Here is a 25939-nt window from a genome sequence, read left to right on the forward strand (position 1 = left end):
CACGTTTCGCTGCCTGCACATCAAGATTTGAGGGACATGTGTTGTCTTGTCAGTCATACAGTGACGCAGGAAGTTGGTAATGCAGGAGTCAGGACAGTGATTGCTTGTGTCAATGGATGTGAGGGTCTCTGTTGTACATCCGAGTGTGTGCCCACCTGGACTACACCGTCACCGCCCAAAATGACAAGGACACATCACTGAAATCACAGAGTTTTACATGTGCCGCATCTCATTGCACTCCAGTAATGAGCCAGCTCAGCCCTGTAGATTGCACACGACAGACCTTGAGAAGGGTGTGGGTTTGTGAGATCATGTCCCTCAATGTGACATCCATGAGACACTGAGCTAGTCACAGGGCAAGGACATTGAGGGCAGTGCAGTGTTGGACACAGTGAGTCTACCCCCAAGCACATGTTGATATGTGATGTATGTCTTGCTCAACCTAGAAATGGACAGTAGATGTGGGCAGACTACACATGGCTTTCTGTGCTGGCATCCTGCATGTGCATGAGATGTGCAGGTACTGTGTCCCCCCACACCTGCGTGCATTTACGTGTGCCTTTCCCTTGCAGATGTACCATGTAAGATGCATTCTTGTCTCAGAAAAACAGATCTGTGGATTTGGTTTGAGTCATCATCATGCTAATGTCCTTAGGGATTTTGTTACATAACACTGTGCCACTGATGTTTTCCCTCTCTTGTCTCCCATGCCTGCAGCTCAAAGTACACCAGTATAAGGCCGTGTGGAGGGCCATCACAACCAAGGTGAGGTCTCTGGGTGTCTCAAACCGATGGCGCACCCACTCCCACAAGAGGTGGTACGACATCTGCCGGCTGGCAAAGAATGTGGCGGAGATGACACTAGGGCTCCCTCGCACTAGCAGGTTGGCACGGCGCAGCATGACACCACTGATGGGCCACATCTTGGCCGTGACACAGCCTGAGCTGGATGCACGTTTGAAGGAGCATCAGAAGCAAGCTAGGGGTGAGTATTCTGGGAAGGGTGACTTTGGCTGTGAGTGGCTGCATGTGTACACAGCCTGTGCCAGCGCTGGGCTATGTTACGTTGGTGATGTGATGCAGTGGCTTGTAAGTGGCCTCTGTGCTGGGTGCAGCTGGCATGCATTTGCCCTACCTGTGCTTCCAAATGTAATCCGAATACTCAATGGAATGTGCCTAATTGTGTACCTTCTGGGCCAGCATGGCTCACTTATGCCTGGGTTTCTTGTTTCTACGCTCTGTCAGAGTTAAAAGAGTTGAGGTTGCACAATGTTATTGCACAGGGTGGTGTGCAACATGTCGATTTCTTCTTCTTCATTGATGCTGTGCTTGCATATGTTTGTTCTGTTGCTGCCACTGAACTGACCATGCTTCTCTCTCTCATGCAACATCTCCCGTGGTCATGGAGGGACAGGTGACGGACACCAGTGGTGGGGAATCAAGTACAACAGCTGCACAGGAGCACAGTGGCACAGATGTGACCAGCGCCTCGGAGGGGGATAGTAGTCTGCTTGAGGAATCACAGCCAGAGACGCAAAGCTCTACGTCATCTGATGCCAGCGGTGACGCATCCATGTTCGCGGGCACAGGGAACGGGGACTCTACCTCATCTTCCACCACACAGCGAACAGTGCCCACCCTCCCAGCCACTTCCTCTGGTGCTGCCCAGTCGCCCCAGTAAGAAGGGAAGAGTGTCCTTCACCCCAGGCACCACTGCCCCTGTCACCCCTGCTGCCATCAGTGCTGAGTCTGTTGACCTTTTGCGCCAGCTGTGTGTGAGCCAGACAGCACTCCTCAATGCCTTCATAGACCACGACAAAAAATTGGCACAGGTGGTTGCTTACATGGAGGGCATACATTCAGACGTGGGTGGGCTGCACCGGACAGTCCAATCATTGTTCTCCGCAGTGATGGCAGCCCTTTAACTAGCCCAATCTCGTAGTCTAGCTCCAGTCCCTTTCTCCATCCCCCTGCCAATGGCCACGTCTGACGATGGTGATGACGCTCCACAGACCTCAAGGTCACGATACAGCACACGCAGCACACAGCAGCAGCCCAAGCGGTCCAGGCCGCAGACACCATCCCCACAGAAAAGTAAAGCCACCCAGAGCGCAAAGACAAAAGCCCGTCAGGTGACACCAAGGGCCAAAAAGCATACCTCAGGGTCACATGCCTCAGAGGCATCTCCAGCCAAGGACTCTCCTGTCCCAAAAGCGTCTCGCAAAGACAAGCACACAGTTTCCGTGCCCACTGAGAAGGTGGTGCCTGCCACCAGTACACATAAGAAGGGCTCAAAGGCACATTCACCCACTACCTCGACTCTCATTCTAAGCCCAGTGAAGCACGGGAAGGAGGGCACTGTAGGGGGAACACCTGGTAAACAGGGAATGGAGGGGCAAAGGCAAGGCCAGGCGAAGCGTACCACTGGATCCAGCACGTCCCCGGAGAGAGGGCCACCGCCTGCACCTGATGTAGGTTTGGTGGTGAGTGTGCCAGATGTGTCCACTCCACTTCCCATTAATCCCAAGTCAGGGAAGCCAATTAGAATCCCCAAGAAGTGGAAAGGTTTCTTTCACAATCTCCCACCATCACTGTGTCTCACATCAGCATGACTCTACCTCCATGTGCCACTACACCACCTGGTCCAAGCAGTCCTACGGCTTCCCAAGCGACTGATGCCTCTACCTCAGCTGGGCCTCTCTCTCCCCGGTCAAATGCTCCAACTGTCCACGACACACAGCCAGTTCCCAGTCCGACTGACAGGCAAGTCTGAGTGGTAGTCACCCTCACACACCTGTCTCTTCCACAGCGGTGGCTGTACTGCCCATTGTTACCCCCTGACTGTGTTGCTGACCATGGCAGGGTACAGTCGCACACATTCACTGTGCAGCTTCTCATGGTCTCACTCTGCACCTTGGACGGGCCACTGGCCTTGCTGTTTTCCCCTTGCATGTGCAGCTTCTCATGGACATACTCTGCACCTTGGACTGGCCACTGGCCTTGCTGTTTTCCCCTTGACTGTGCAGCTTCTCATGGACTCACTCTGCAATATGTCCTGCCCACTGGCCTTGTCATTCACTGCCGTGTGCCCCTTGCCTATGCAGCTTCTCATGGACATACTCTGCATTGTGTGCCTTGCTCTTCTCTAATCTTGGTGCCTATCTGTGCAATATGTGAATAAAGACAGTTGCTCCTGTTGTCTTTTTTGTCAGTGTCCTTACCAAATAAAGTTTTTTCTGTGTGTATATGGTTTACTGTGCCACATGCTCTTTGTGCCACTGCAATATTGCCAATGGCTTGTCTCACGTATTCTATGTTTTACAGGGGTGACAGGGACTTCAGTTCTTCCTGACTCTGATACTTGTGGGTGCGATGATGATCTTTTTAGATGACATACCGTTATCATTTGCATTCTTTGTTCATGTTGGCTATATTGTACACATGTCAGGTTTGGGGGCAGTGCCAGCACATAGTGGGATTCTATCTACTGGATTGCAGGCAGGCTGGCCAGGGTCATCATGTATGTGTGTTCTTGCTTTTATGTGTGCCTAGCAGTGTAGGTGTATGCTCATCTTGTGATGGTCAGTCATCCTAGTCACATGGGTTACTTTCAATGTGTGCACTTGGGTGGTCAAGAAGTGTGCAGATTGAAGAGGTGACTTTGTCTGGAGTGTTGATGTGTGTGTGCCCCTGCAATGTCAACTACAGACATATGTCACCCAGGAGTTGGTTGCCTGTTGTTTGGTTGTTCATCCCTGTGATTGTGATTGTGTGCACATGTGTGAGTTGTATGTTGTGCACTGTGCAGTGTGTTGGAGTGCCCTTGCAGTTCTGGCTGACTCCTACTTGTTGTTTTTGGCAATTGTGTGTATGCAGAGTGTGTGACTGGCAAGTCAGTGTTGTGTTTTGTTGATAAGCCATGTGTCTTGATACTGTTTGTACTCACCGTGCAGACCTGCTGATCCACGCTGACATTGTGGGTGTGTTTTCTCATGCATTGCTGTCACATGGTACTTTATTTCCTCCAGTATGGAATGTTGTGTGTGGTGTCATACCATCCCCTATCTGTGCTTCAGATGCCTATCCATTGTGAGTATGCACTCCCTCTATTTGTGTATGGTACACTCCTGCCATGTCCACTACTGACGTGCCGACACTTCACTTTGATGTCAGCCGTCCCCTTTGTTTGCCTGTGTGTGTGCCTCCCCATCACTTCATTTGCGAAACTGTGCTTTGTGGTGCAGATCTTTGTCCAGGAGCAATGTGCCACTCAGGACATTTTCCCAATTGGTTATATGTGAGGTTCTTGTACTGTTTAGCAGTCATGGTTGCTCATATGCAGCTCAACTGTGCTGCCCAGTCCTCTGGTCAAGTTGTTTCCACTTTTGTGTCCCAGACTTGTGCATCTGTGGGTGTTGTGTTGGGTGTATGTGTGTATGCTGAGGTACTGATTGACTTCCTGAGTGTGATGTTGTCAGTGTGCTGTTTTGATTGTTGTTGTGGGTGTTCATGGTGTGTCACTCATATTTGTGTGGGACTGTTATGTTTTGTGTACACACACTGCTTGTTGTGCATGCAGTGCTGTGAGTGTATGTTGCCTTGTCCTTGCCTGGTGTGCGTCCCCTAATGTCCTGTTGTGTTTGCTATGTGATTTATTGGCATGTGCAACTGTTGTGTGTTTGATGTGGCTGTGTGCTGTGTTTGGGCTGTGTTGTCTCTTGCAGCTGACAGATGCTCTGGGTGTGTTGTTCTATTGGCATGTCAGTGTGTGTGTTTTGTTGGTGTTGTGTGTTTCATTCTGATGTGTGTTTGTAGTGTGGTGTGCCTTACTTGTGTGTCTGTCACATTAATGTATTCTAGTTACTGTGATTGTGTTAGGTGTGTCCTTGGTGTTTTCTCCTCTCATATTTGAGCTGTCTCTAGTCATTCTTGTGTATGTGCATGCATGTGGTACACTGTGACACCATGTTGACTTTGTGGGTGGCGTGGTGTCTCTGTCTGTGTGTCATTGTAGGCCCATTTCTCCCAGTTTGTGTACATGATTGTTGTGTGATGGTGCATTTCTTGTCTGTGTTGTGGTATGTTGCCTGTGCATTGTTCCTGACTGATGGGGTTGTGCACCCCTGTTCTGTCTGTGCTCCCATTGCCTTTTCCCAGTTTGGCTGCACGGGTCATGTCTGGTCTTGTGATGGTTCTGTGTGTGTTGTTGTTGAGTTATGTCTTTAGCTGTTGTGTTTGTGCAGACATTGGTTCTGGCATCCCTGTGTGTGTGTGATGTTTGTGGATACCACCCAGGGAGTGTGATTGTCTGTGTAATGACTGGAAATTATTGCCACCCTTCTGTGTGTCTGACACTTGTGTTGTGTGCTGCAGGTGTGAAGGGAGGTATGTGTACAGGTCCTTACTTGTGTTGTGTTTGACAGTCATGGAGTGTGTCAATGTGCCCTGTGTTTAGTGCTGCTGACATACTCCTGCCAAGTAGTTGTATGCAGATGTGTGCCTTTTTACTGTGTGGCTTCATGCCCTTCCTTTCATCCCTGTGCCTGTTCATGGTTTGCCTTGCTATCTCCCTGAGTTGTTGCACTGAGGTGACTGTGGTTGGACTTCACTCACTGTGCCAGCCATGTGTGATGAGGGTGTTGCTATATGTGCCTTGTCTTGCATGTGATGTACACATGCCTGGTAGTTGGCTCCTTGGCCTTCCATTTGTGGGGACCTCACTTTAGCTTTCCTATATGTTGTACTCCCTTGCTACTGGCATGTGGTCGGTCTGTGTATGTGGCTGTGTTTCAGTGTGGGGTTTGTCTGTGTGACTTGTCAGACTGTGTGTCCAGTGGAGTGATTGTTCATTATCTGTGTGTGTTCATTGTCTGCTACTCAGTTTTCTTGCCATGTGTGTGGTGTTGTTGTGGTGTGTGGGTTGCCCTGGGCATTTGCTGCTGTGCTGTGTGTTCCTCTGCAGCCACTCCTGCTGTGGCTTTCTCCCTAGTTGTTTGGTGTGTGGTGCAGGGTGTGGGTTCACCTGGCTGTTTTTTGTGCATGGGGAGCACAGGTGGGGCACATGCCATGTGCCTTGAGGGGGGGCTAGTGTGTGGAGGGTGGAGGTGTGGCCTTGTGGTGTTTGTGCACTGCCCATGCCTGGCACTGGCCCTGCCTTCTGAATTGTGCGCATGTTTTCCCTTGTCTTCACTGCTGCGGTAACGTGACCGGGACATTACTGTACGATCGCGATAGATGTGTGATCATGGATGCGGAAGGGTGATTTTGTGACAGGTAGGACATGTGTGGGTACACTTGTGGATGTGTTCCTGTCCACACCAGGGTGTCTAGTGTGGACAGGAACCCTATATCAGCCATGGAGTTGTGTGTTGTGTTTGTGAGCGGAGTTGTGTCATTGTGTACCTGCGGCGCCGTCTGCGACGGTCCATTACTTGCTGGTAGTGTATCATGTACAGCGCCGGAAAAACCTGTAAGGCTGGATCCATTGTAGTCGTGACTGGGTGGAAGGGACCGCGAATCTGGTTGTGCTCGCTCCGCTGTGATGTTCCCGCCGTCTCTGGTTGGGCGGTTTCTCTGCTGCGGTGTGACTGGCTGTTTGGGGCATCCTGATTTGACTGGTGGACGGGACGTCATTCCGCACAGCAGAGAGTCTCCATTGGCTTCCAACGCCGTGGTGGCGGGCGCTTTTTGATGGCGGTTTGCGCCGCTCTGTGGCGGACGAGAAATGGGCTTTGTTTGCCCAAGCTAATATATCGGCTGTGATGGCCGCTGCTTGCGGGCAGAAAATGGCATTTTCCACCACCGCCAGCACCGAGTTGGTGCCTCCGACTGCCATCCTAATAGACCCCTTAGAGCAGACTTCTCTACCCTTGATAACAACGTGGCATTTAAATTAATAGTCAATAAAATTATAAGAAAACGTCTCTCATTCCATGTCTGTTTTATTGACTATTTTTCAAAATAAGAATGAGAGGGACCCCTTACAACAACCAGGGGAATAAGGTACTTGTATCGAGTAAAAAGGAGGGATTCCCTGATGGAAAACTAGAATAGATACTTTAATACTTATACCAGACACAATCTAAATCCCATATGCCAGAACATGTACAATGTCAAATTAAACCATAACAATATTAAAATAATTAAAAAAGGTTTATTTATATTTTGTATAGGATAACAATTTAAAATATTTTTTTTTAATTGTTTTTATTTACACCAAACAAACATACTCCCACAATTACATATCATACTATACAAGCCTATAAGATTAGAAAATTAATGCACAAAATACCAATATAGGATATAATGATCGCAATAAAAACAATTTTATCTAGTTCCTATTTATAACCCATACACTTAACAGAGAGACAGAAACAGACAATTTATTTTGTCGTTATTATAACACATCCGTTTTTAAGATTTCAAAAAGCTCTTCTTAAGAACAGACTAATCGTAATGTGTCTCAAAGAAAAGCTATTCAACCGGATTGTGTCAAAAGTGGCGTCGGCGCATTTCGATGGTTTTAACTAATACTCCATCTTTATCAAGACCAAAATAACGTCCCTCTTGTTATAGGCACTGGTTGGTTGCCGTTGTTAGTCACTCCTGTTGGCAAATACAATAAGTCAAAAAGAAAGGGTATCAGTTCTCAAAATTTGGCTATATATATATTCTGTTACATAAATTGATTTGAACAAATCAAATTGAATTAAATTGTTCTATTTTGTCAGATCTCATAATAACATGTATATAACTTTGATCTCCTGCACCATTATATCTCCATTTGCCTTACACAGTTAACCTGTTATGTTCTATCAAATGGGCTTATAGAAGGCTCGTATATTCATTGTTGACACACATGCAAAGTAGTTACCTTATGTCATGTATTGCGGTTCCCAAATATATTAATATAGTCGATTTATCATTGCCACTGGGTTGGTTAAAATCTAAAAAAATATATAATAATTATAGAGTATGTCAATATTACCCTCCTCCTAATGTAATGTATTATATTAATCTACAATAAATTCTAGAGATAACCTGATTCTTACCTCTATGCACACGGTAGTAATCGCCTTATATTAAAAAAAACACTCCTCGTCTTCATGCCTACATGTGCAAACACACCTGACAATAAAGAGAGGTTATGAATCTGAAATTCTTTTATCAGGGAAGTATACCATTTGTATATTTTTTTATATAATAAAATTCTCCTAATTTTCCCAACTTAATCTCTATCTATTTATGCCGGTCTCCATGTTATATGATCTCAGCCAACTTATATTGGAATATCAAGCATATATAAAATTTCTTTTTGTATCTTCATCTCTTCAGTAAAGAACTTATATCTGTGTCTATTCTATAGTGCTATCATATCTCAGAATTCATTTAAAAAAACAAGTCTTTATATTTGAAACAAATATCAAATAAAGTGCCTACCGTATTTTTAAAATAGCCAATAGCTTGCCAGCCGTATAGTTCCCGTTTTTTTAGGTATATAGGAAATAGATAAATCTCCCAAAATGCCAAAAATTGTACCGCTGTTTTAGTCACAAAATACCTAGAGAACACGGGAAAATAAAGAATTACCCCTTAAAAATTACTTGTGGCGAAATGAACTTGTAGCTAGAACGAAACTCATAATTTCAAAAGCTGCCCTATGATCCATACCGTGTGAGGATTCCAACGTGGCAAAAAGCTTTGCGCGTTCTCCCGTTTGTATAATGCACCTAAAGGCCCTTTCCTTGCCTGTTTAAATATACCTCAATCCATCACCCGTTTGGCCAGTGTCTTAAATGTCTGAATCTTATCACCTGAGCGCAACAAAACGTGCACGCTGCGACCATTTACTCCGGAATGATATGGTCCATGTATTAAGGGCCGGTTCGCAAGGAATCGCGTGTATTGTCTACGTTCCCCGGAACCAAAACACTGGAAGCCCGTAAGGTTACTGGATGCGGCTTTGGGTAACTTCATTGTACGTAGACGCACTTCCCTCATTAACCTGGAAGTACTAGGGCTACCCGTCCATATTTGTCTCTACTCTGCCATTGTTACCTCGGAAGTTGACGCGAATGCGCCTAGGATCGGCTAAGATCGATCAAACTGATCAAAGAAGACAGTATCGATCTTGTAAAAACAATAGAGTTAACTTTATTTTGTCGCTCTCATTTTAAATCTTCAAATTTACGTTTGGAACAATTGTTCATTTAAAACTAAATGGTTCATTATTGTCTCTTTATTGCATAAAAACTAATGATCGTACTCCGCAGCTAACGCAGAACCAAATCCTTATTGTTGCTTATACTGATCTCAAACGATTTTGCATTGTCTATTGACTCCATTTGTACTAAAACATTTGCACTTAAAATTATTCATTGTTGTTACTTGTACTAATGTTGATTTGCCTTGTATTGTCTCTTAAACACATATATCATCAATATCCTTAATTTTAATCTTAAAATGGCACTTATTCTAGTATTGTTGTCCTAAGTAATAATATTCCTACTACAGTAAGGGAGCAAGGGGCCTTTTTATACTACAAGGCAGAACTTAGGATAATGCTCTATTCCACATTGCCCTAAATACTCTAGAAATTATATTGCAGAAACCTATTTATTCTACACAGCACCTCTCACTAAAGGTAAATAGATGTATCTTATTGATACCTTCTATTGACTGGTTATTATTGGTGTGTCACAAGTTTCATCCAGTCTTCTCGAGTGTTCATACCCTTATCTATAGTATTAAGGTAGCACATGTACCATTGTTCCCTCATTTTTCTAAGTGCATCCAGGATCCCTCCTCTCCTACTCACAGTTACTTTCTCCAATATAAACCACTTAAACTGGTCACATTGATGGCTTTCCTTAGAATAATGCCCTGTCATAGGTGCATTTTCCTTCCTATTTTTCAATGCTGATCTATGTTCTATGAGTCTAATACGTGGCTCCCTGCTTGTCTCGCCCACGTATCCGAAGCCACACGGGCAGACAAGCAGATAGACCACGCCTTTACTCCGACAGTTATTTAATGTTTGGGCAACCAGGGTTTTTCCATTAAATTTAAAAGATTTTGCCTCAATGCAGTTCGGACAAATAGAACAAGTACCACATGTGTAGTTTCCTATTGCTCTTTGGTTCTGCAAAGTAGTTTGGATATTGCTATCCATTTTTTTATAAGTTTTCGCAAGAGAATTTCTTATGGTTTTATTTCGCCTAAATGAGAAAAGGGGTTTGGATAATTATTATTATTATTATTATTTAGCGACTTCTAAAGCGCCTGGTGACCCAAGGGCATCCCCGCGCTATAAAAATTTGCTGTCCAGATGAGAGGGAGGAAAGAAGGGGGATGACATTATTTAGGGAATAAAAGTGTTTTCAGTTTTTTTCTAAAAATCAGATAATTGGATTCCAGTCTAAGGGTACGTGGGAGGGAGTTCCATCCAGTGGAAGCTTTCACTGAGAAGCGTCGACCTCCAGTGCGTGTCTTTTTAAATTTGGGGATGTTGGCTAGGTGCTCACTCTCGGACCTCAGGGATCTGGACGTTTTATATGGAGTAACCAGGTCGCTGAGGATCGAAGGACCACCTCCATTGATCAATTTGTATGCCGTGCACATGGCTTTGAATTCCACTCTTTGGCGCACAGGGAGCCAGTGCAGGGCCATGATAGCAGGTTTCGCTGACACTCTGGAGGGAAGGTTCATGAGTAGACGGGCAGCTGCATTCTGTGTTCGTTGCAGTTTCGCCAGGGTGGCCTCAGGGGCTCCCAGGTAGATCATGTTACTATAGTCCAAACGTGATAGTATGAGCCCTTGGACCAGTAGTTTCCTGGCTGCGGGGGGGAGTAGGGGGAGAATCCTGCGGGTAGTACGCATAAGCCCAAAACAGGTTCCTGCAGTTTTGGCCGCTTGCGTTTTCATGGAGAGCTCGGGTTCTAACCATACTCCTAGGGTCTTAATTTCATGTTTCGGGGTAGGAATTTCTCCGAACACGTCTGGCCAGACCGCTGGGGGGATGGTCACCCATTGCTTTCCCATGAGCATCACTTCGGTCTTTGACCCATTTAGTTTTAGTGATGACTCACACATCCAACCGTGGATTTCCGTAAGGCAGTTTGCCAGCTTGTCTGGGTGGTCGTCTAGTTGGGATAGGGAGACGACCAGCTGTGTATCATCAGCGTAGCTCACTATTTTTATACCGAATGGAATCACCACGTCTTCAAGGGGGGCCATGTAAGCATTAAAAAGCGTTGGGCTCAGGGAAGATCCCTGAGGAACCCCGCTCATGAGGGGAAGAGTGGACGAGCGATGGTTGCCGTCCCAAACCTGGAACGTGCGCCCAGCAAGGAAGGACTCTATCCATCTGAGTGCCGTCCCGGTGAGCCCTGCTGCCGTCAACCGATTGAGGAGGATACGATGGTTGACTGTGTCGAAGGCTGCACTAAGATCCAGGAGGATCACTGCCACTGACCCTCCTGAATCTAGAATGCGCCTTGCCTCCTCGATGACGGCAAGAAGGGCAGTATCTGTGCCATGGCCCGGGCGGAACCCAGTTTGGGATTGCCGTAGGATGTTATTTACCTCGAGAAACTGAGACAATTGTCCGTTGACCAATTTCTCGGCTACCTTGCTGACACCAGGGAGGAGTGAGATTGGCCGGTAGTTGGCCATATCTGCTGGGTCTAGCTGGGGTTTTTTAAGGAGTGCCTTCACCACTGCACTCTTCCAGCTAGCGGGAACCGATCCCCGGGCAAGTGAGCTGTTAATAAGCTCCGTGATCGTGGGAATGATGACGGGGGCTACAGTTTTAAGGAATCTAGTGGGTATAGGGTCCAAAGGTGATCCGCTTTTCATTTTGGTCAAGGTTGCTTCTACCTCGTTGCAGGTTACTGGCCTAAATGTCGCAAGTTGCGGGCGTAAGCTGCTTCCAGACTGGTTGGGGGGTGAACCATTGTCCATGTAGCTAGAGGGACAGGAAGGGGGAAGGGATGCTAGTATGCGGGCAATTTTGTTGTTAAAATAAGTGGCTAATTCGTTGCTTCGGTCCACAGGGGGGATATTGGAGGACGGAGTGGTTGGTACTTTCAGAAGCTCTTTTACAATTAGGAAAGATTCCCTGGCTGAATTAGTGGATTCTTTTATCCGAGTATCATAATGGGAAGCTTTAGAGCGCTTAATAGCAGTTTTATATAATCTAACTGAATTTTGGTAGACTTCCTTGCTGGCATGCTGCCAGTCTTTCCTCCAAAGTCGTTCGGCTCTCTTACAATTTTTGCGTAATAGACGAAGTTCCGGTGTATACCACGGGGCGGAACCTAGTTTCCCATTTTTGTCCTCCCGAGTCCTAAATGGGAGTACGAGATCCAGGGAGGTAGTAATCCATTCTCTATATTTACTATCGGCGACATCCGGGTCTTCTGCGAAAGCAGGGGTAGTTGACTTTAGGGTCCTGGCCCATTCTTCGGTGGGGAGCCTGGACCAGGCCCTGTCCCTGGTATAAGTGGGCGGTTTTTGAGGTTTCCTAAAAGTTCCTGGTAGTTGGAAGGAGACTAGAAAGTGGTCCGTCCAAGGGAGGGGAAGGGACTCACTAGCTAGCATAGTGAGGGAACTTGTGAACACAGGGTCCAGCAAGTGACCCTTATTGTGAGTAGCTCCAGAGTTTAGAAGGCGGATGTCAAGGGCCGCCAGATCAGTGATCAGGTCGACAGCCCCAGAATCTAAGGGGTCAACGAAATGAATATTCAGGTCTCCTATTATCATAAAATTAGTGATGGAGTGGGCCTGTGTAGCTACTGTGTCCAGGAGAGTACTAGCAAAAGGACCTGGATGACCAGGGGGGCGGTACACTAGGATCCCTGAGAGAGAGTTAGTCGGGTCTAACTTAATTGTAAACTGCAGGCTTTCAGAATCGGGAATATGCGCGTCATTAGTATTGCAGAGGAAATGGTCCCGATGAATAATGGCGACACCACCACCCCTACCTAGGGGACGAGGTAGGGACTGGATGAGGAAGCCCGGTGGGGTTGCTAGCACCATATCTGACTCCGAGTGGGCAGAGAGCCACGTTTCCGTCAGGAAAAGGACGTCTATGTCATGGTCTTCTACGAGGTGGTTAATCAGCGTTGCGTGTTTGGGGAGAGAGCGACAATTCAGCGAAGCGAGTTTGAGGGCTGAGAGCTTGGGGGCTCGAGTAGGGAGAGTAAGCTGGACTGGATGGCAGTAAGTACAGCTGATGAATGGTCCATTCAGGTCGTGAACATACTCACAGGAGGAGGCGATGGGGGGTCTGAGACTTAGGAGGTCCCGACGAGAGTAGCTTACCTTCGGGGCAGCTTTATCCAGCAGGGGTTCTGGCCCTAGGCCCGGCTGTGCGCGGACGGGCGCAGACGGGCTTGCCTTTGGCGCGCCTTCGGCGCGCCGGCGGCGCGCCCGCTGCGCGCGTCCGCTGCGCGGCCAAAGAGACCGTCCCATGATAAAGGGGTGGTGGTGGGCGTGGCCGAGCGTCAGGGGGCGTGGCCAGGCTCGAGGGCTTGTCAGGATGGCGGCAAACACCGAGGCAGCTGTGCGGTGTGCGGGGATACCGGTGTGAAACAAGAATGACAGTGAGTTTTTAAAACAGAGTAACAGGTTTAAAAACAAGAATTACAGAGTAAAACTCCCGGCTTCCGCCTCAGGAGACAACAGCAGCACTAATGCGCGTAGGGGCGAAGTCGCGCTTTAAGTAGTGTGATGGTGGGCGTGGCCGAGCATCAGGGGGCGTGGCCAGGCTCGAGGGCTTGTCAGGATGGCGGCAAACACTGAGGCAGCTCTTCGTTCAGCTGTGCGGTGTGCGGGGATACCGGTGTGAAACAGGAATGACAGTGAGTTTTTAAAACAGAGTAACAGGTTTAAAAACAAGAATTACAGAGTAAAACTCCCGGCTTCCGCCTCAGGAGACAACAGCAGCACTAATGCGCGTAGGGGCGAAGTCGCGCTTTAAGTAGTGTGATGGTGGGCGTGGCCGAGCGTCAGGGGGCGTGGCCAGGCTCGAGGGCTTGTCAGGATGGCGGCAAACACCGAGGCAGCTCTTCGTTCAGCTGTGCGGTGTGCGGGGATACCGGTGTGAAACAAGAATGACAGTGAGTTTTTAAAACAGAGTAACAGGTTTAAAAACAAGAATTACAGAGTAAAACTCCTGGCTTCCGCCTCAGGAGACAACAGCAGCACTAATGCGCGTAGGGGCGAAGTCGCGCTTTAAGTAGTGTGATGGTGGGCGTGGCCGAGCGTCAGGGGCGTGGCCAGGCTCGAGGGCTTGTCAGGATGGCGGCAAACACCGAGGCAGCTCTTCGTTCAGCTGTGCGGTGTGCGGGGATACCGGTGTGAAACAGGAATGGCAGTGAGTTTTTTAAAACAGAGTAACAGGTTTAAAAACAAGAATTACAGAGTAAAACTCCCGGCTTCCGCCTCAGGAGACAACAGCAGCACTAATGCGCGTAGGGGCGAAGTCGCGCTTTAAGTAGTGTGATGGTGGGCGTGGCCGAGCGTCAGGGGGCGTGGCCAGGCTCGAGGGCTTGTCAGGATGGCGGCAAACACCGAGGCAGCTCTTCGTTCAGCTGTGCGGTGTGCGGGGATACCGGTGTGAAACAAGAATGACAGTGAGTTTTTAAAACAGAGTAACAGGTTTAAAAACAAGAATTACAGAGTAAAACTCCCGGCTTCCGCCTCAGGAGACAACAGCAAGGAAACAGAACAAACAGTTCAAGCTGAGAAATACTCAACACAATACTTTGATAACTCCTAAAAAGAAATGAAACTGAAAAGGAGGGTTTTATGAATTTCCTTATTATTTGACGGAAATGATTTGAATTTATTTCATATTTCAAAAAATAATTTTGCGCAGAGACATTTCTTTTGTTGCGCTAAGGTCTTATATACAAAATTTTACAAGACATATATTACAAAGACACATAACTGATAATCCCCTGGAAACAAATAGAAAATATATACAAACATTCATCAAACACTCATGGCCATTATACTCATGCATACACGGCAAACATACAAAAACTGTCAAGAACTAGGTCCTTGTGGCGACCTTTCTTCCCTGGTACCATTAATTACATCTCAATTTAAATGTCCAAAAACATTTCATTATTGCATTGCCCAAAATGAATATAACAAATTGCTTTAAACTTCACATGGAAATAGAATTTTTTGAAAGCGGTGCGACACAAGGAAAATGAGAACTGGTCGACGCGTTTCGAACCCCAGAATTATGGGTTCTCCTCAGGACCAACCAATTTCTGCAATGAACAATAGAAAGGTTTTAGGATGTGATATTGGACTCAGAGTAACTACGAAGCACCAACAGGGCTTTTCAAAACCCACCTTAGAACGTGGAAATCTATCTGCCTGAAATGGATGTGAATCGTTTCCAATGCAGAGGGACCTAAACATAAAAACACCAAAACCAACTATATTAAAATTTCAACTTTTCTACCAAAGGCTAAACAAATAGCACATGACAAACAGCAGACTTTGGACAAAGGTAGGTAATGTTTGCTCGACTTACTGGAAAAAGAGAACGTGTCCTCTTTTCCGGCTTCCAATGATTGAATGCTTGTGTATCTAAAGAGGGGGAGAACGGTCGAAATGAATTCCGTTAACTATCGTCGTCTCTTTTACAACTCTAAACAACCGTTAACATACGCATTCGAAAACCTAGACCGCAACCAGCTGTATGAAGTCTAGAACTTACTTAGATAAATTTCACAGTCAACTTCAAGATGCTTTACCCGCGCCGGAATCTGAAAAAACGAAACGAGCTGTGTAAGTAATCAAACGACCTGATATCTCAGAGCTCCTGTTCCCTAGACCTAACTAATCCTTGTTTCCCTGCAAGCTTACCGGGAGTACATTTTCATCCGTCCACAACCTTGTCAAACCACGAGTGAGGATACACACAGCCTTGTGGGTACTAGTGACGTATAGCTCTCATTTGGACTACCAGAAGCGCAAAGCTTACTGGTACATGTAGTTTTATGCTCGGCGATCCTACGGGTGTGTTTTTTTGAAAATGTGGCTAGGATTTCGTGAACCTGAAGAACAGTGTTTCGAATTTGAATACTAAAGATAAAGACAAGTGGCTACCGGGTGATGTGGTTAAAAATTCTTCCTATATAGTTTTGTCTATATAAAATATAGAACAATTCCTTTGCTACACACCTAAACTACGGGGAAGGCTTCCCCAAAGCAGGGACTAATGCATGGCTCAACAAATGATCGGAACTCTCCATCAATTATGATTGTATAAAAATTAAAGCAGCAGACCAGAACAAGCCCAAAACCAGGAGGCAGCGACAGAGAAAAGGTGTACTTTTTACATTATGCAATTGGTCTGAAAATCTCAGCGACTTCATTCAAGCCATTAATAGCCGTGTTGTATTTCAGGATTAATAATGCCTCGCGACGGCTTAATTGGCCTTCAAAATCTCCTCCACGTGGATCTCTTTCAATTTTGGACAAAACTGTCCATCTCAAATCTGCCTCACTGTGTGAATGAGAGACCCAATGATGGACTAAAGGGGCATTCTCAACTCGACGTCTGATCCTAGACTTATGCTGGATGATGCGTTGACGCACCTCCTGCGTTGTTTTCCCAATGTACAGCTTAGGACACGGACAAACTATTGCATAAACGACATTCTTCGTTTTGCAATTACTGAATGTGTTATGCTTCCAGTGCGTGGTGTTGAATGAAAAAACATCGCCCTCTATGGTCTGATCACAGTTTATGCATGTTCCACATTTGTGGTGCCCGATAACTGGTGGTAGGTTGAGCATACTCCTTAATGTACGCTGTTCTTCTTTCGGTAAGGCAGCACGTACTATGTAGTTAGCTACACTTTTCTCCTTTTTGAACGCAAACATCGGGGGTCTCGAAAAATCCTCATGGAGGTCCTTGATTAAATGCCAATTTCCCAGGATAAGTTTGCGGAGTTGGTGGCTGTTAGGGCAAAATGTTGTCACACAGACCGATCTGTCACCCTTTTTCCTAATTCTTTGCTCCAGCAATGTCTCTCTTGGTGTCCACCAAGCTCTCTTCAAAGAATGTTTAATTAATTTCTTTGGATATCCCCTCTCAAGGAGGCGGTCTCTTAATTTGTTTGCATGCCTGAAATATTCCTCTTTTTTGGTGCAGTTCCTGCGAATTCGCAAGAACTGACCATAGGGTAGATTTTGTCTCAGACTACGAGGATGGTTGCTCGTAAAATGAAGGGCCTTATTATTTTCATATAAACCCATGAATAAAACTGCCAACTCAGGTGCGAAAGGACAACCCTTGTCCTTTCGCACCTGAGTTGGCAGTTTTATTCATGGGTTTATATGAAAATAATTTCATACATAATAACAACCCGTTCGCTGCTAATATTTCCAACTATATGCGTTACATCGACGACATTTTCTTAATTTGGACTGGTACACAGCAATCACTAGACGAGTTTATTTGTTGGCTCAATGGAAGATCAAATGACATCAAATTCAGTAGTGTCTCGTCAAACGATTCAATCACTTTTCTGGACGTCAAGGTAGTGGCTTCGGATGGACAGCTCGAGACCACACTTTTTAGAAAAGAGACAGATCGGAATAAGGCCCTTCATTTTACGAGCAACCATCCTCGTAGTCTGAGACAAAATCTACCCTATGGTCAGTTCTTGCGAATTCGCAGGAACTGCACCAAAAAAGAGGAATATTTCAGGCATGCAAACAAATTAAGAGACCGCCTCCTTGAGAGGGGATATCCAAAGAAATTAATTAAACATTCTTTGAAGAGAGCTTGGTGGACACCAAGAGAGACATTGCTGGAGCAAAGAATTAGGAAAAAGGGTGACAGATCGGTCTGTGTGACAACATTTTGCCCTAACAGCCACCAACTCCGCAAACTTATCCTGGGAAATTGGCATTTAATCAAGGACCTCCATGAGGATTTTTCGAGACCCCCGATGTTTGCGTTCAAAAAGGAGAAAAGTGTAGCTAACTACATAGTACGTGCTGCCTTACCGAAAGAAGAACAGCGTACATTAAGGAGTATGCTCAACCTACCACCAGTTATCGGGCACCACAAATGTGGAACATGCATAAACTGTGATCAGACCATAGAGGGCGATGTTTTTTCATTCAACACCACGCACTGGAAGCATAACACATTCAGTAATTGCAAAACGAAGAATGTCGTTTATGCAATAGTTTGTCCGTGTCCTAAGCTGTACATTGGGAAAACAACGCAGGAGGTGCGTCAACGCATCATCCAGCATAAGTCTAGGATCAGACGTCGAGTTGAGAATGCCCCTTTAGTCCATCATTGGGTCTCTCATTCACACAGTGAGGCAGATTTGAGATGGACAGTTTTGTCCAAAATTGAAAGAGATCCACGTGGAGGAGATTTTGAAGGCCAATTAAGCCGTCGCGAGGCATTATTAATCCTGAAATACAACACGGCTATTAATGGCTTGAATGAAGTCGCTGAGATTTTCAGACCAATTGCATAATGTAAAAAGTACACCTTTTCTCTGTCGCTGCCTCCTGGTTTTGGGCTTGTTCTGGTCTGCTGCTTTAATTTTTATACAATCATAATTGATGGAGAGTTCCGATCATTTGTTGAGCCATGCATTAGTCCCTGCTTTGGGGAAGCCTTCCCCGTAGTTTAGGTGCGTAGCAAAGGAATTGTTCTATATTTTATATAGACAAAACTATATAGGAAGAATTTTTAACCACATCACCCGGTAGCCACTTGTCTTTATCTTTAGTATTCAAATTCGAAACACTGTTCTTCAGGTTCACGAAATCCTAGCCACATTTTCAAAAAAACACACCCGTAGGATCGCCGAGCATAAAACTACATGTACCAGTAAGCTTTGCACTTCTGGTAGTCCAAATGAGAGCTATACGTCACTAGTACCCACAAGGCTGTGTGTATCCTCACTCGTGGTTTGACAAGGTTGTGGACGGATGAAAATGTACTCCCGGTAAGCTTGCAGGGAAACAAGGATTAGTTAGGTCTAGGGAACAGGAGCTCTGAGATATCAGGTCGTTTGATTACTTACACAGCTCGTTTCGTTTTTTCAGATTCCGGCGCGGGTAAAGCATCTTGAAGTTGACTGTGAAATTTATCTAAGTAAGTTCTAGACTTCATACAGCTGGTTGCGGTCTAGGTTTTCGAATGCGTATGTTAACGGTTGTTTAGAGTTGTAAAAGAGACGACGATAGTTAACGGAATTCATTTCGACCGTTCTCCCCCTCTTTAGATACACAAGCATTCAATCATTGGAAGCCGGAAAAGAGGACACGTTCTCTTTTTCCAGTAAGTCGAGCAAACATTACCTACCTTTGTCCAAAGTCTGCTGTTTGTCATGTGCTATTTGTTTAGCCTTTGGTAGAAAAGTTGAAATTTTAATATAGTTGGTTTTGGTGTTTTTATGTTTAGGTCCCTCTGCATTGGAAACGATTCACATCCATTTCAGGCAGATAGATTTCCACGTTCTAAGGTGGGTTTTGAAAAGCCCTGTTGGTGCTTCGTAGTTACTCTGAGTCCAATATCACATCCTAAAACCTTTCTATTGTTCATTGCAGAAATTGGTTGGTCCTGAGGAGAACCCATAATTCTGGGGTTCGAAACGCGTCGACCAGTTCTCATTTTCCTTGTGTCGCACCGCTTTCAAAAAATTCTATTTCCATGTGAAGTTTAAAGCAATTTGTTATATTCATTTTGGGCAATGCAATAATGAAATGTTTTTGGACATTTAAATTGAGATGTAATTAATGGTACCAGGGAAGAAAGGTCGCCACAAGGACCTAGTTCTTGACAGTTTTTGTATGTTTGCCGTGTATGCATGAGTATAATGGCCATGAGTGTTTGATGAATGTTTGTATATATTTTCTATTTGTTTCCAGGGGATTATCAGTTATGTGTCTTTGTAATATATGTCTTGTAAAATTTTGTATATAAGACCTTAGCGCAACAAAAGAAATGTCTCTGCGCAAAATTATTTTTTGAAATATGAAATAAATTCAAATCATTTCCGTCAAATAATAAGGAAATTCATAAAACCCTCCTTTTCAGTTTCATTTCTTTTTAGGAGTTATCAAAGTATTGTGTTGAGTATTTCTCAGCTTGAACTGTTTGTTCTGTTTCCTTGCATTTTTGGCTCAGTTCAGCTGAGTTTTTTTGAGCCACAACCCGGTGTTGTTTTCTAGCTATCAGGAGACAACAGCAGCACTAATGCGCGTAGGGGCGAAGTCGCGCTTTAAGTAGTGTGATGGTGGGCGTGGCCGAGCGTCAGGGGGCGTGGCCAGGCTCGAGGGCTTGTCAGGATGTCGGCAAACACCGAGGCAGCTCTTCGTTCAGCTGTGCGGTGTGCGGGGATACCGGTGTGAAACAGGAATGACAGTGAGTTTTTAAAACAGAGTAACAGGTTTAAAAACAAGAATTACAGAGTAAAACTCCCGGCTTCCGCCTCAGGAGACAACAGCAGCACTGGTATCTGCAATCCATTATTCAGAATTCTCCAATTCCGATTGATTATGTTTTTGATTTTGTTGCTCAAACATGCGTATTGGCTAACAAAAACAATCTGGTCTAGAGTCTTCTTTTTCTCTTTGTTGATATTAAGAAGATGATCCCTATCGTAAAACCTTGCACGCTTAAAAGAATGCCTAATTAGTCTTTTAGGATAACCTCTAGCCTTTAATTTCTTTTCCATTGTTTCAGCATGATGGTAAAAATCGGTGAGACTTGAACAGCTTCGACGCAACCTTAAAAACTCTCCAAAGGGGATATTGTCCTTTTGTGATTTAGGGTGGTTACTGTCGTATTTTAAAAGGGTGTTTTTATGAGTAGGTTTAGAGAATAGCTCAACCTGTAACTGACCTTGCATGTCTTTTAATTTTATGTCCAAAAAATCAACACTTATGTCACTAAAGTTGGCTGTAAATCTCAGGTTTTCATCACCAATATTTAACCATTCCAAGAAAAACATCAGTTGGTCACTAGCACCGTTCCAGATAAAAATGATGTCATCAATGAAACGGTGCCAGTGGGTGACATTTTCAAAAAAGGGTGCCATCTCGTTGTAAATATTTTTTTGTTCAAACTGACTCACATAGAGCAAGGCTCTACAGACTTGGGACACATGTGGCCCCCATGCTGGTCCCTTTGATTTGTTTATAAAGTTCCTCTTTGAATAGAAAGGTGTTATTCTTCAAAACCATACTGATGCAACTCAAAATGAACTGGCAATAGCACCATTCAAGTTTTCTTCCTCTAGAATGGACGACATCACTCGTATAGTGTCGTCTTGGGGGATGTTAGTATATAATGCTTCAATATCCAGGGTAACCCATAACTGGGTTGCCCTGTCGAAGCTTAAACCTTCAAAGATCGAAATAGTATGTGCTGTGTCTTTTAGATAAGATTTTTGTTTTTGGACAATTGGTCTCAGGAAGAAATCAGCATACTTGCTAAGTGGTTCCAAGAGTGAGCCCAAACTGCTCACTATTGGTCTCATCGGTGGATTAACTATATCTTTATGTATTTTAGGTAGGCTGTAGATTGCAGGAATAATGGGATTGTTGTTTACTTGTTTTATTGACTATTCATCAGCATTTGATACTGTAAATTGCAGTAAACTCTGAGCGAAACTGAAAGAATGGGGCATCAGCGATACTTTGCTGCACTTTCTGCTATCATTCCATGAAGAAACTTGGCTCCAATTAAAGCTGGCTGAGAACTTCCTTTCTCCTAGATTGAACACTTCCAATCGTCTTAAACAAAGCTGCATCATAGCGCCTTTGCCTATTTCTTTCTACATATTTAACTTGTATTTCCATCTTGACAACCCTGAGGGTCTCGCCTCAAAACTCAGGCTCAAGCTAATTTCATATTTAGCATATGCTGATAACATCATCATTCTCTCTTTAGTCTCCTCCAGTCTGCTAACTCAACTGCAGAAACTTCAAGAGTATAACATGGTTAACGACCTAAAGATCAATTTGGGGAAACCAAAACATTATGTAGTTCTGAAGATCAAAACCAACCCCAACAAAAAACTGAATGGAAATTCAATGAGGGTCATGTCAACTATGTAATCAGCTATGATTATCTTGGCCTGGCTGTGGATAATAATCTTGCGTGGACTGATCATATTGCAAAGAAAATACAGAAAGAAAATATTATTGTAAGTGTGTTCAAAAGATTTGGACATATGTATGGAGGGAGGGCCATTGATCAAGTATTGAACATCACGAAGATCAAACTTCTTCACTTGTATATGCCTTCGTTATCTTTAATAAAAAACACAATTAACAATTTGAACAAAATATACATGTCTGGAATTAGAGCGTAATTAAATCTATGTTTATCTATATAGCAAGCTTGTTCTGAGCTTTTACTTCCTTCTTTATTTACATTCCAGGAAGTTGCCCTCTTAAACTTTTTGTGCACTTGATCAACAGCTGAAGAAAACTGAAGTAAAAAGCTTATTTTCATGGAAATTGACTCAAGCCAGGGCACTCTTATGGACCCAGGTCTTGAAGCGGTGGAAAACATAATTACTGAGAATAATCTGCCACCATTTAATAACATTGCCAATTTTCCCTGATTACACTGCAAGGAACAAACAAACATAGGCCTGAGTAGGTTGAATGATCTTCTCTGGTCCTATAGATATGCTGACTACATTGTGGACTCATTTGTAGCCTACATGTAAACATTAAATAAACAAAAATACTTATGATTCAATTTGTTTTACATCCCAATAGTCCAGATTAAGGGTGCTTAGAATTATTTTTTCGATGTTCCTGTGGCAATACGGGCTTCACCTTATTCACAAGGCAATGTGAAGCCACTTAATGTGGCTTATAGCTGCCTTGTAAACAAGACACCATTTCACGTTATACTTAGCGTGAATGGGGTGGGTAATGTGTGTTGTGGTGGGCGTTCCTCCGCATTGATTTTGACACTGCCCCATATTTACAAGGGTGCAGTAAATATGGGGCAGAGCTAAAACTAAGACCAAAAAACCCTGGTCCTAACATGGCACAATGAGTAGAAATGCTTTATTTCTCCTAGTTTTTGCTGTTGCTATGTGTGCTGTATTGTGCAGCACACATAGAAACAGCAAATCGTCATGCTTGATTGTTTATGTGCAGGAAGGCATCCCTTCCTGCGCATAACCAATCATGTTAAAAATGACGAGTTGCAACTTCTATCTGTGCTGCACAAAGCAGCACACATAGAAGTTACAAAACGCCATTTAAGATTGTTTATGAGTAGGAGGCTGGGCAGCTGTAATTAGCGGCAGCTCAGAGGCAAATGTAGTGCTGCACCGTAATATTGTAATTACAGCGCAGCCCTGTTTTTCCAAAGTGGTGGAGTGTGGCGTTAAGCCAAGAAGGCTAATGCTGCGCTCCACCACTTTCCTTGTAAATTATCCCCCTCAGTTTGCATCGTACAATCATTGTAGTTTGTGTGGTTACAAGGATGGCACGATCAGCCTGGATAAACTTAGGGCAATGTGTAAAGTACTTATGCTGTACCAAAATAGTAATAAAGTCAAAATGCAGGACAATAAAATCCCAAACAGAATGCGAAAAAATGGGGTAAAAATGAATAATGTATGCTGCCTTTGTTGACCTCAAGCCAGCCTTTGATCTGGTCTCTCGGAGCAAGCTTTGGGCCGTGCTCCAGGACCTGTGGGTGCCGCCCAAACTGCTCTCCCTCATAGCTCGCCTCCATGAGGATAACTTTACCCAAATACGTTGGGGAATGCAGGGAAATGTTACCATACCCTTCCCTGTTGCAAGGGGAGTGCGTCAAGACTGTGTCCTGGCCCCCACATTATTCTCACTCTTTATAAATGGTATTGCCAAGCATCTCACATCCGTCCCTACCGATGCTCCAGCTCTTGCAGGTAATATAATCCCCATTTTGATGTTCGCCAACGATACGTTAATTATTTCAAAAACCCTGAGTGGTCTACAGCGAGCATTACATCTTTTCGAAAAGTTCTGTACCCTTCGGGGTTTAGAAATTAACGTAAGTAAAACCAAGCTCATGGCGTTTAATCCACACAGAGCATTTAAAGGAGGTATACATCTAGACAGTCGACCATTGGAACAAGTCAGCGCCTTCACATATTTGGGGGATGACCATGCAAAAAGACATACGATGGGGATACCAGATAGACACTGCTACCCTAAAGCATCAACAGCTGTCAGGAATCCTACAAAATTAGTTCAATGCTTCCCTGACAAAGCCAGTTAGCCCTGTGTTACAAGTAAATAATATGAAAGTGGCGAGTTCAGTGTTATATGGGGCAGAACTTTGGGGTTTTGAGATTTGGTCACAGCTGACTATCACTGAAAATCGATTTCTGACTAACATCACCACTCTCCCACAAAGCACCCCGGTATTACCATTGTTGCATGACCTTGGCCGTAAAGCTCTGGTTGACTTTGCCAAGCTGTGTTCCATTCTGTATTGGCGCATAATCTGGAGAACACCAGAATTGTTACCATATGCAGAAGGATTTAGGGATATAATCAATGTGAACTCCTTCCATAAGATCAGCTGTCTACATGAAGTAAGAACATTTTTGACAAACATGGGTATGCTAAATCTATGGGAAACCCCAATGAACACCCCATTTCCTTTAAAAGAGAGTATAAAAGAAAGATTCTGGGATTTGGTGTACCACAATAGTTACAGCAGATGCAACAGCTCATCCCTAACTGGGACTTATTTAGCAGTTAAACCACGGCCTAACCTGGAGAAGTACTGGGACATCATATCTAACCCATGACCGGAAGTTGTACTTCCAATTAAGGTTGGGGCCGTTGCCCTAGAGAACTTTTATGGCAAAATGGGCAAGCCCGGACCATAGCAAATGCCCTTTTTGTGAGACATCTGAAGAATCCTATGCCCACGTCCTATTTGTGTGCTCAGCCTACACTGCACCACGCAAAGCGTGGCTATCTCCAATATGTAGGTATCTCGGCATTAGAACATATAGCATCGCACTCAGAATACTGCGTAATGACACCTTCCCGTGCATTGCAATAGCTGTAGCCAAGTACCTGAGTTGGATGTGGGATATTAGATCACGTTCCCTCCACATTACCCGATTTATAAATGACTGGCACATATGCCTGAAGTTTTGTCTTATGCGCTTATTCAATTTTATTAACCAGCGACTAATTTATAATGTATCGAGTTGGATGATCCAATATTTTATCTAATGCATTGTTCTTGTTGTTTAATCAGTTTTTTATTCAAGTCTACGTTTGCTGTACATATATTAACCATTCTATACTATTTTAAAAATCATTGTATCTAAGTTTTATGTCTAAAAATGAGTTTGCATCGTATGTGACATGCTTTTATGACATGACTTGTCGAATAAAGCTTACTGGATTGATTCCACAAGTTATATTCATCGCCATCATCTGCCTGTTTTAGATCCAAATATGATTATGGAAACCGACTTCATGTGATATTTACCTGTCCTTGACTGGGGAAATTTTACAACGATATTTTTGCAGAAGTGAGTGTGAAATTAAAGATAAAAATAATCTCTGATGCATCAGGAGTGGGTGCAACACATTCTTTTTTACCAAAATATGGCAAAGTTGGGATATTTAGAAATAATCTCCAGAGAGTCGATGAACTTGCAGAACTATGTTTACATGGGTGGTGGCTCTCATTGAATGGGCATATCACTTATCAGGTGCTTGATAACTGCATCGAATGTCTTTTTCTTATGTCTATTACTTCTTCCTCAATTAATTGCCAAATATGAAATTTCTTTCTTCTATTCAGAATTTGAATGGCTGTTTTACTACATCTAAAAAAAAAAATAGAATAAGCAAAATGACAGGGGAACCAGTGATATTATTTTTTACA

The sequence above is a fragment of the Triturus cristatus genome, chromosome 2_1 (genome assembly GCF_964204655.1).
Source record: "Triturus cristatus chromosome 2_1, aTriCri1.1, whole genome shotgun sequence".
NCBI lineage: Eukaryota > Metazoa > Chordata > Amphibia > Caudata > Salamandridae > Triturus > Triturus cristatus.